The sequence below is a fragment of the Arvicanthis niloticus genome, chromosome 10 (genome assembly GCF_011762505.2).
Source record: "Arvicanthis niloticus isolate mArvNil1 chromosome 10, mArvNil1.pat.X, whole genome shotgun sequence".
NCBI classification, from domain to species: domain Eukaryota; kingdom Metazoa; phylum Chordata; class Mammalia; order Rodentia; family Muridae; genus Arvicanthis; species Arvicanthis niloticus.
Window position 1 is genome coordinate 68,004,234 of NC_047667.1, and position 10,971 is coordinate 68,015,204.

Genomic DNA, 10,971 nt, shown 5'->3' on the forward strand with positions numbered 1-10,971 from the left:
CTATTAAAAGAGTGTAAAATCCTGATTTAGACAGAAACAAGTTAATTGGTTAAAGTAGTTTGAGACTCAGATCAGAATGCATTAAAATTCTCCATTTTAACCCTCAAACGTATACTTATTAAAACTTACCCTCCAAACCATAGATGGACAGCCAGCATTAATTGCCATATTCAAGGGCTGGAATTAAGTGCTTTGTTGGTTTCTCTAGATAATTTACATATCATTACTTTATAATTCATGTTTTAATAATTTTTATTAGAACAAGTCAATGAAATATAATGATATTACATTTAAGCTTGAAGGGCCCTAGGGTCAGAGTAGCTAATTCTTTTCCTCCTTCAAAATTATAATTATCAATTTAAATACATATGTAGAAATTAATCTCTTATTTTACAAAGGAAAGCACAAAACTAAAATGAGCATTTATAGTATCATTGTGATTGTATTAAGCCCACAGTTAACGCTTAGTTTATAATATAGAGGATGATATGAAAAAAAATAAAAAATAAACAAACGAAAAATCCAAAGAAGTGGAGAAAAATCTGCCAGAGAGAAAAGGGGGGTGGGGGAGCAAAATATACCATCAAGACAGGAGAAAGCAGTGGTTAATGTAACTCAGCATCTTCCTCAGTTCTTTAGTGACAGAAGCCAAAGAGCAGCCCAGGTATCTGGGAACTCCTATGGACATGGTGGGGAAGCCCCATTACAACTATGCTCAAACTCCTGGAAGGAACAGCAGTTGTACAAAAACCTAATGCTCAGATACAGACTGGGACTTCCGGGACACATTCAGAGTCCCAGGAGTGAGAAATAGCCTGGAGAGGTCAGTTCAGCCCACAATACCCCATCTTTGGGCATTTCTTGAGATGCCCAGAGAAGCTCCTGAATAGCCCAGGGTGGGCTCGACATTGTAAAGTGTTGTCTACCAGAGAGTACATTCTACTGTTCATTCAGAGCATAAGTACCCTGCTAGATAGTCACTTAAGGAAAGTGCTCTACTTGCCTGGAGGCCAGCACTCTGACTCTGCTCAGGAGGTAACAGGACCACAGATGCCAAAGAGACAGATCCCAAGGCCAGAGGCAGAAATGACAAGCTCTTGCCATAGTTTTTTCCCTTTCTCCTTTGTCCTGTTTCTCATCTCAACCAGGAATGGCATCTGCCGGGACTTGGCCTGAGCCTCTCTTCCAATCCAGGTAGATTTGCCTACCTCCCATATTCCTTCTCTCTCTACCTCAAGTCTTCTCAAGCCTGATGAACAGAGCTTGCCCTCCACTGAAGGGTGTGTGTGTGTGTGTGTGTGTGGCAGTGTTTTTGTCTCCTAATCAGCTTCATCTCTGTTTGTGAGACCCTTAGTTCTGAATTAGAATTTTCTCAGAAACCCCTACTCCAACCCCCATGCCTCTGGGGGGGCGGGGGAGACTTGGCCAGTAAAGCTTCTTGACAGCTCTGACAGGCCTCTGGGAGACATAATACTTCACAGCTGCCTCCAGCATGGAAGGGAGGGGAAGTATGTAAAAATTTTAAATGTTGAAAAGCAATAGCAGAAAGCAGGGAGAGGATTATTAAATCAGAATCTTATTGAGCAAATTCCTTCTGGAGCCCCCTAAAATGTTAGTGAGGAGACAGCAGGGCCAACATACAGAATTACTTTAGAGATGTCTTTACAGACTTCCCAAGTATCAGAGTTACTGAAAAAAAAAAAAAAAGCAGAGAGTAGCATTCTTCCTGTGAGGCCTGTACTGCTGAGCTTGGGGCTTGACCCCCCTCAGCTCATGGACAGAGTGGGCTGCTGTCTGAAGATGCAGGTACCCAGTTTCAGTCACAGGAATGAGATATCTGACCACTGGACTGGCAAACAGACACACAGACAGACAGATGGAAAGCTTCCATTTCCCAGACCCCCAGTGAAGGTCTGGACAAACAGATGGGCCCTTCCTCCAGGCTCTGCAGATTAATATGAAGACAAGGAAATGTAATTTTCTTCCGTGTTTACAGTGTTCAGGATTAATCTGCCTATAAATGGATAATGTGTCAGCTTTCTGAAACACTGAAGTGTTATAGGGTGGGGTAGGAGGTACAGAAGGGTTCTACCAGTGGGTAATGCCATCTGCTTTATTAGGTTGTTTTATAAACCTAACATTCAATTTGTTCTGGAAGACTTGGTGATGGATTATTCTGTAAATTTTCACATAATTACAATAACAAGAGAAAAGAAAAATGAGAAGAGGGAATTGGGTACATTAGTGAGTAGTTACCCCCTAGACGACATAGTCCTCAGCACCTCCCAGTATGTCCAGAAGGCCAGGTTTAGAGGCAGGAGTTGACAGAAAGGCCCAAATGGCCGTTCACTTTTTGAGTCTGCGATTATGTTCCTGATTCTCAGACCTTCAGACTTTCTGTTTTTGCCAGCAAGATGGGAAGTTCAAGAAAACAGAGTAAGCTACGATTTCAGACTTAAAAATGTGTGTATCATATACTTTCTTTGGCACCTGGATCCAAATACCACTGCTATCCTTATTAGTTATATGAGATATAGTAAAGCCCGTTGAACAATGACTGGTACATAGCAAGTGCCCCCTGTATTACTGGTCATTTGTATGACTATATTATAGACCTGAGTCTATATGTACTTGGTAGAGTTCTATGACTGGGTCTGAAACTCGTAGGATGGAATTAGAATCCCAAGCAGCAGGTCCCTAAGCAAAATTATGGGGGAGGCAGTCTTGCCTTTCATCTTAGTGGTGAATACTTATAATTAGGAAGTGCACCCTTCTACACAGGTGCAGACTCCATCATTCTGCCTCCCACTCCTACCACAGACTCCTCAGGTTATGTCACAAAGCCAGTACCTGCACTTCCCTGCAAAGCCCTCAAAGGCTTGGTTTTTAAAACTATTTAGGCATACTTCCAGCATCTACCATCTACCTTTTAATTAATTGATTAATTAAAGTGTGTGTACGAGAGAGAGGGAGAAAGAGAGAGAGAGAAGAGAGAGAGAGGAGAGAGAGAGGAGAGAGAGAGAGAGAGAGAGAGAGAGAGAGAGAGAGAGAGAGAGAGAGAACACAGCCCACGCCAGCCTTGGAACTTCAAGATGAATTTGAGTACGGGTATTACAGGTGTGCACCACTATTCCCAGCATAATGCTAGGATAAAGATCAAACCCAGGGCTTCCTGCTTGCTAGACAAGGGTCCTACTCAAGGACCCTTTCATATTTCCGAATTCTATGTACAAAGTTTCCGTAGTCTTTGCCTGTATCATAAGGTGTTGGGGCCTAACAACTAGTAATGCACGTCCTTTGGCCACCAACTTGACTCCAGTCCTATGTCCTCTGGGACCAGTGCTCAAGGTCCAAGAGAATGGCCCCAGCACCCCAGGAGGGACAACTGTCAGGACTGAGATTCCTCTCTACATGCTCTTTCTGGTGACTTTGGCAACTTGATGTTGACAACCTTTCACCTTCACTGGTTATTAAAATGATAAATGAGGCCCATGGAATACATGGCTACTTCCCACAGACAAGTAGTGCCCAAGTGATTGCTGAAAAGAATACCCTCGTCATCTCTAACTGCACCTCAAGCTATTCCCAAGCTTTCAGTTGTGTAAATGTTACAAAAGCCAAAAATGTCACACAGTCAAAATTGCTTAAGAGTTTATAGCAAGCAGCAGGCGTCTGTACTATGGAGACCCTACTGTCCCTCTTCTTTATGGAAGATCTTTTCCCTGTGGGCTGCTTGAGATAGCCACTACCCTTTCATGGGTGTGTGCAGGACTCTAGTAGGCCAATCAGAGTGTGTCATGCCCTGTGACATGAAATTGGATTAGGAATGGTTTGCATGATGTACCACCCTCAATCAGATTTTTTGTTGTTGTTGCGGATTTTCTGTCAAAGCTAATGGAGAAGCAATGTTATTCTTCCATTGTGGGTAACCTTGTGAGCCAAAAGCCCAAGACAATTGGTGGATCCTATGTTCAGAACACAGAAAGAGAAAGTCCTGAGTTGCGTGGTTGGGGTCCTGAATCCAGCCATGCCTTAAGGTAGACCTACTCTCTAGCCTTTCAGAAAGGTTAAATACTCTCTTTGGGCCTGGTAGCATGAGAAGCATTTTTGTTCTACAAATATTGTTAGTATAAGCTGTGATTGGAATTTCATTCACATCCCCACACTTCATCTCACAAATTCTTGGTGTTCATCAAGGAAGGACGAAGATAGTGGTAGTCTCTCACAGCTCAATACATCCAGGATTATACAGGAACAATCCAGCTTTCAGCTACTCTTCCTTTATTTAAGCCCAATCCTTTCCATTTTCTGTTTTACAGTCTAGGCAAGATATGAATAAAAATGTTGATTTTGGTTCTTGGTCCTAGTTGACATAAAGGACTGTATCTGCTTTCTGGCAACATTCTGGGAAGGTATATGGTATTATAATGTGACGAGACACGGAGAAGGCTCCAGAGACATTGTCAGACTGACTTTCATAGCAAACCTACTTTAACGATACATATTGTCTTAGTTAAGGTGACTATTGCTATGATGAAACACTATGACCAGCAAGTAGGCGGAGGAGGAAAGGGTTGAGCCTGCCCCCATCATCACTAATTAAGAAAATTCCCTACAGGCATTTTCTTAATTGAGGTTCCCTCCTCTCAAATGACTTTAGGTTGTGTCAAGTTGACATAAAACTATCCAGCACACCCATTAACCCACTAATTTATTAGTCAGGTGGATGGGTTAATATAGTCACGAGGGCAGAGTGCTAAGCTTTAATTTCTTAAAGTTCCATCTGGCCCCACCTCTTAACATTTGACAAGAGGATTAAGTTTCAGTACAAGATTCAAAGAGAACAAATCATATTCATACCATATCACCACATGATCTACGATAAGCTTTTGAGTCAGCATCTATGTTGAACAACAGTATCCACCTGTGGGCTTCAAATTAAGCGACGAGCCACTACAGCCTGGGTAAGTTATAAATTATCGAGACTGCAGGTGTGCACCGTCACGTCCGGCCCCCTTCTCTGACATTATCCTCATGTGTGCTGGCATGTGTGTTTATAAAGCTTCTCTAACCTTCTTCATTTTGATTTTTATCTCAACAAATTTTACAACTCACTAAAGACAGAGTGAGCACCCATTTATAGATCTTTTCCCTCCATTAATATTTGCTTCAAGCTTTTCAAGTCTCTGACACTTGAGGGTGTAGGAGTGCTTGTGTCGACATGGGTAAGTACTTGGGAAAAGAAACAAATGAAGAAGGATGACTGCCAAAAGACATAAATACTGTAGGATGGGAAAGTGGTGAACGGCATCCTATTAGGTTCTGTTTAGCCAGCTTCATGTTATCCTGTATTCAGACCCCACGTTTACTAAGAGAAGACTGAAGGACCCCAAAGCTATGGCTTCTGAGATGCAGACTATGAAGAGTTAAGTGTTTTCTTTTCTGTTCTGTCTTCCCCTGAAAAATATGGCCAAGGTGATTGATTGCCTTAGTTACTTTTCTATTGCTTGATGAGACACCATGACCAAGGCAATTTATAAAAGAAAGCTCTTAACTGGGAACTTGCTTACAGTTTCAGAGGGTGAGAGCATGGCCAGGGTGGCGGGGGGGTGGTGGGGGGGAGCATGGCACCAGTAGCAGACGTGGTACTGAAGCAGTATCTGAAAGCTTACATGCTGAGACAACAACCGTGAGATGTAAAGTCAGAAAGTGGAAGAGAGACCTAAATGCTAATAGTGTAGGCTCTTGGAATCTCCAAAACCACTTCCGCTGACACACCTCCCTCAACAAGGCTACATCTACTAATCCTTCCCTGACCGTTCTGCCAACTGCGAACTAAGTATTCAAATATATGAGACAATCTCATTAAAGCTATCACAGTGATGATCATCTGTACCCACATATCATGTCTGGCCTACAGCATTTTCCTACACATTGGCTTAGACAATGAAGAAAGGCAGGGTAGTAGGCTCTCAACATTAGAGACAAGATTGGGATACCTCAACTTTTAACATTTTACTTTGCTCTCTTTGCAGTGTTGACAATGGAACACAGGGTCTTATGCATGCTGGGAAAAGACTCTCACACTAAGCTATATGATAGATTTATTTTAAATCTTATTTAATATACACCTGAGGTTCTAGCTTTTATAGTAAGGCAAGAAAAAGAAATTAAAAGCATATATATTGTAAAAGAAGGATTGCAACAACATCAAAACATGTAAAAATAGGAATAAATTTAACATGAAAGCCTTCAAAATGAACAGTAAAAAATGACACTGAGAAATTTTAAGAATTATATGCATACATTTATATCCAGGCACAAAATACTCAATATAGTTAAGATCTCCAAACTGATCTACAAGTTCAGTATAAGCCTAGTTAAAACCCCAATAAACATTTTTTTAGGTAATTAACAAACTTTTTCTTATGTTTGTATTGAAATGGAAGCAATGCAGAGTAACCTCAATAATGAGAGAAACAAAGTTGGAGGCAGGGCTGTGGTAAGTTCACCTCAGGTACATATTTTCATTCAATAATTTTTAAACAAACCTGAATGTAAATAATTACAGAATAATATCAAATACTAAATAAAATTAGGTCAAGGCTCCAGTGTTCTAAATCTAATATCTAGCAAATGGCTTCTATGATTAAGATAGTATGAAGCCAGCACAAAGCCAGATCTGTGGAACACAGTGGTGATCGAAGGAGCAAAGCTGTAGTGATATGTTATTAATATCTAAAATTGTATTTTTTTTGAGACAGGGTCTGACTATTATGTGGCCTTGGCTGGCCTAGAACTCATCATGAAAATCAAACTGGCCTCAAAGTCCCAGAGATTTGCTTGCCTCTGCTGGAATTAGAAGTGTGTACCATAAAGCCTAGCCCTCAGTTTATGTTTGATAAGGTACATATTCGGGAAATGACTGATTTCCCAGAAGATAAATGATGCAGTTAAATAACCCTACAGAAAAAAAAATGATGAAGCCAACTGAGTTCTTACCTTACACTGTACCAAAGACTGACTCAAAATGGCTCATCCATCTATACTTAAAAGACCTAGGAAACTCTTGGGGTGTCTAAGCTCACAGATCTAAGTCTCCTACCACTTTCAGTATTCTTGTCCCCATCATCTCTGGCTTAGTCTACTCATCTCTCTGGGCTTCGAGATAGATGGCATATAGAGATAGAGGATAGAAGGATGAGTCCCCCACCTCCAGAGAAAGACCACAAGAAAGTGCCACTGTACAGTAGAGTACAGAAATCCTCTCTCTGGCAGGCTTGTTTACTGCCTAGACTTCCTTCCCAGAAAGCTCCATGGTTTCACCGCTCCAGTGCCTCTTCTGGATCTATTTAAGTGAGGGACACAATGTTTGCTCATGAGCTTTGATCCTTCAGGCAGGCGCTGGCAGCTTTTGTTCTATTATTCACTGGAGGATGAACGCTGAGTTGTCTCTCCTTATTATAGGCCGTGGCTTTGCTTGCCCACCACCTCAAGGCCACTGGATAATGTCCATCAATAAGTCAGTAGCCGCAGCTGGATTTGAGATGCCTTTGGGCAAGGGATTTGCATCATTTCAGGTTGTTTTCTTCAGAAGAGCCTGGGAGATAAAAAAAATGAACATAAAAAATGGCCAGAGTGTATGCAAAGATGTTAAGAGGCACGTTTCCTCCGTCCAGCTGAGTGAGAAGCTTCTGGATCTAGATCCTCCCTGTGACCATCATAAATTGCTTCATGGCAGGGACATACCATGTCAGCAAGCGAATATTACAGAATGAACTTTCATAAACATAGATGGTGGAGGTTATCAGTTAGCACCGGCTTTGATAGGAGACCAGTGAACATATGGTATATGATAGTGCATTGGGTAAAACTAGTGCACTTTTTAACTGTAAAAGTAAAAGTAAAAAAAAAATGAGTGCACTCTAAAATCTTAATTACAAATAACATAAATGCATCAATCAGTAACATGGCCATTCATCATCAAGTATTACACACTGAACTTGATCATATGCACTGTACTTTATATAAGGTAGATAGACCTGTTTACTCCATCTTGACAAGTGTGAGTAATAAACTGCACTATGACATCTAAATGGTGATGATATCCTTGAATAATATGAACACTTCAGTTCCATCAAAATCCTCAGGACCACTGCTGTGTGTGAGTTCATCATTGATTGAGGCTTCACTATGAAATATATAACTGCATATGTGTTGCCTTACACCTAGTACATAGTGAGTCAGCTAATGATACCTAAGAAGACATATGCAACAAGGAAACATCTTGCGAGTCTCAAAGTCTCCAAAACTAACTGAAGAAAAAAAAAATGCAGCAGGTATCAGGAAACCTGAGATCTATTTCCAGCCTTATCATAAGCTTGCTGAGTGATCAGGTCAGTTCCTTCTATCTGGATCTCAATGTATCCCTTTGTGCAACAAGGGCACGGTGCCAACTTGCCAATGAGGTCATCTTCTTGGATATTTCCTGAAGATCATGAGACAGTGTGTCATCACACCGAGGGCATGCCATGAGCCTTAGTCAGCCACAGTGCCTGTGATGCAGTTTTGTAGCAAAAACCCAGGCACCTGTGGCCACTGCCAGTATTGGAGAAAATGGGGTAGCCCTGAATACAATGCATGATTTCTGCAAAAGTGATAAAAAACACTTTCAGTATTGTCACTTTTGAAGTTGTTCTTTACTCTTGTCAAATTTACTCAAACAGGTCCTCCTGGAGGACCAGATGATGGCCATCAAAGGGATATAGTCTGGACTGGAGAAAGTATGAAAGGGGGCATGCTTTAGGTCGGCCATTTCTCAACTGATAGCACTCAAACTTTCAGGTGGAAAAAAAAAAAAGTGGAATAATCAACTTGTCCTTGAAAAGGGACAGACGATGAGTGATAATGTTAATGACTAATTTTCAAATCCCAGGCTGGAGGAAACACATTTCAAAGTGACTGCTCCAGGCAGAATACAATGGGACTCAAGAAGATCAAGCAAGATTAACTCTTGAGTCTGGAGACAGGAGCCCTCAAAAAGCTAAGGAAGAAATATGAACTCTCTGTGTGTGTGTGTGTGTGTGTGTGTGTGTGTGTGTGTGTGTGTGTGTGTGTTCCTAATGAACAGGACTTGAAAATCTCATTGTGTGGGTTCACATTTCCTAACTTAGCTTTACACGTGGCTGGGGAGACCTTTCAGCTAAGCATGGGCAGGCCCTGGGCCATGCCTCAACTTCAACCAGTTTTGCAAAACTCTGGCCTCTCTGGGCAATGTCTCTCCTCACATTATTTATGCCTTTAGTGCGAGTGAGCAGAGGTAAGTACTTTGTATACTCGCCGGGAAGAACGCGCAGGCCAGCTCTAGTCTTCATCTGGACATACTGTCTCTGTGGCCTCCAAAATAAACGAGCAGCTATTGGGCCCAATGGCCTCTCAAAAGTCACGGATAGTGAGGCCGGGAGGGGCGAGCAGGGTTTCCCGTCACTCCTCTCACCTGACTCCCAAACAATGCAGAACAGGCGGGTTTGCGTGGCACTTCCGTCCAGTTTCCCTGCAATCCGCTCCTCCTGGCTTGCGTGGACCTGGAAAATCACTGCGTTTGGCGCGGCGCCTGAAGTGAATTTGTGCATTCCAGCCACGAGCCATTGCTCCTAGCATCCACCAGAGAGTGCACGCGAGCTGCAGTGCCCACCAGGCAGGCTCGGAGCTGCAATTTGCGCTTGCGCAAAATGCCAGCACCAAGCCTCTGCCGCTAGCAGCTGCTCTTCAGAGAAGTAACCCTTAGGTCCCTGGCTGGAACAGAAGGCAGAATTGAGAGGTTGCTAGCGCCATGGATCCCTTTTCTGGGGCCCAGAGTCTTCATTAAAAAAACAAAACAAAACAAAACAAAAACAAAACAAAAACAAAAACAAAAAAAACAAAAAAAACAACAACAACAAAAAAAACAAGAGCTGAAACTGAGACAAGAGGATTTAAGAGTAAACCGTAGCAGGGCTGCTCTAAACCAATTTGGCCCTCAAAGTTGGTTCTGGCTTTGAGTTCCAGTCCAGGCCCTCAGCAGTCTACCCCTGCCCCGAGCTGCCCCATTACCAGCCCTCAATTGCCATCTTGGCCCTTAGATCCCCACACCCTGGCCCTTGGCCCTCGATCCCATTTCAACTCTCACCATTCCTCCCCTGAGGCCCTAAACTTCAGTCTGGAACCTTAGTTCATGGAAACCCAAACCCCTCTTTAGACCCACCCTTGGTCTTCTCCTATTCTGCATGAGCGAGTCACCTCAATCTTTTGTTCACAAAACCCCACCAACCAAAAGGCTGCAAATATTACAGCTTATGGTCACAGCAAAGAAAGAACCTTGGGTATTCACCGTCAATCACTCAGAAGGCAAGGAAGAGCAAATCAGACAGACCCCCATGTCCCCATTGATCCTTTAGGAACCTGAATGACTGCCTTAGCTTCTAGACAAAGTTCACAATTAAGTAGGCCTCGAGGTCTGTTGCAGCATCTGCCCCTGTAACAGGTACTGTTATTAGAAGATGCTTTTGCTAAAAATGCCTACCTCTTCGACAGGGCCCGGTAGGTGGCTGGAAAGCCTGATGAAAGCCTGGCATTTCTGTCTTCATTTCATTTTGTTTCCATCTCCTGCTGGGTCCAGCTTAGGAGTCGGTATACTTAATTTGTCTCAGCTTCTTTTTAGGATAAAGACGTAAAGGAAATTATTGTCCAAACTACAGTCACTTTGGATTTCAAGATCAAATCTTTTTTTAGAATAGACTATTCTAGCCCTCCCCTATCCCCAGATGAGAATGCATCCTGGAGCAGAAGTAATCATTTGCAAGACAAACACTGCTCCCCTTAAGTGATATGAGCCCTAATGATTTCTTCACTTTTCAGAACCAGAACTGAGATTAATAATCAAGTGTGGGACAATCACATGAAATTCTAGCCCTTGGGAGGTGAGGCAGTAGA

The 10,971-nt window shown here is 42.5% G+C and overlaps 1 long non-coding RNA gene across 1 annotated transcript; it reads right to left on the bottom strand.

Annotated features, from left to right (window-relative positions):
- Positions 1 to 6,166: 6,166 nt before the first annotated feature.
- On the bottom strand, positions 6,167 to 9,673 carry LOC143443824 (uncharacterized). The gene is made up of 2 exons (XR_013113119.1): positions 9,497 to 9,673; positions 6,167 to 7,600 (listed from the first exon to the last, which is right to left on the bottom strand). It is a non-coding gene; the product is annotated as an uncharacterized LOC143443824 (long non-coding RNA).
- Positions 9,674 to 10,971: the final 1,298 nt, after the last annotated feature.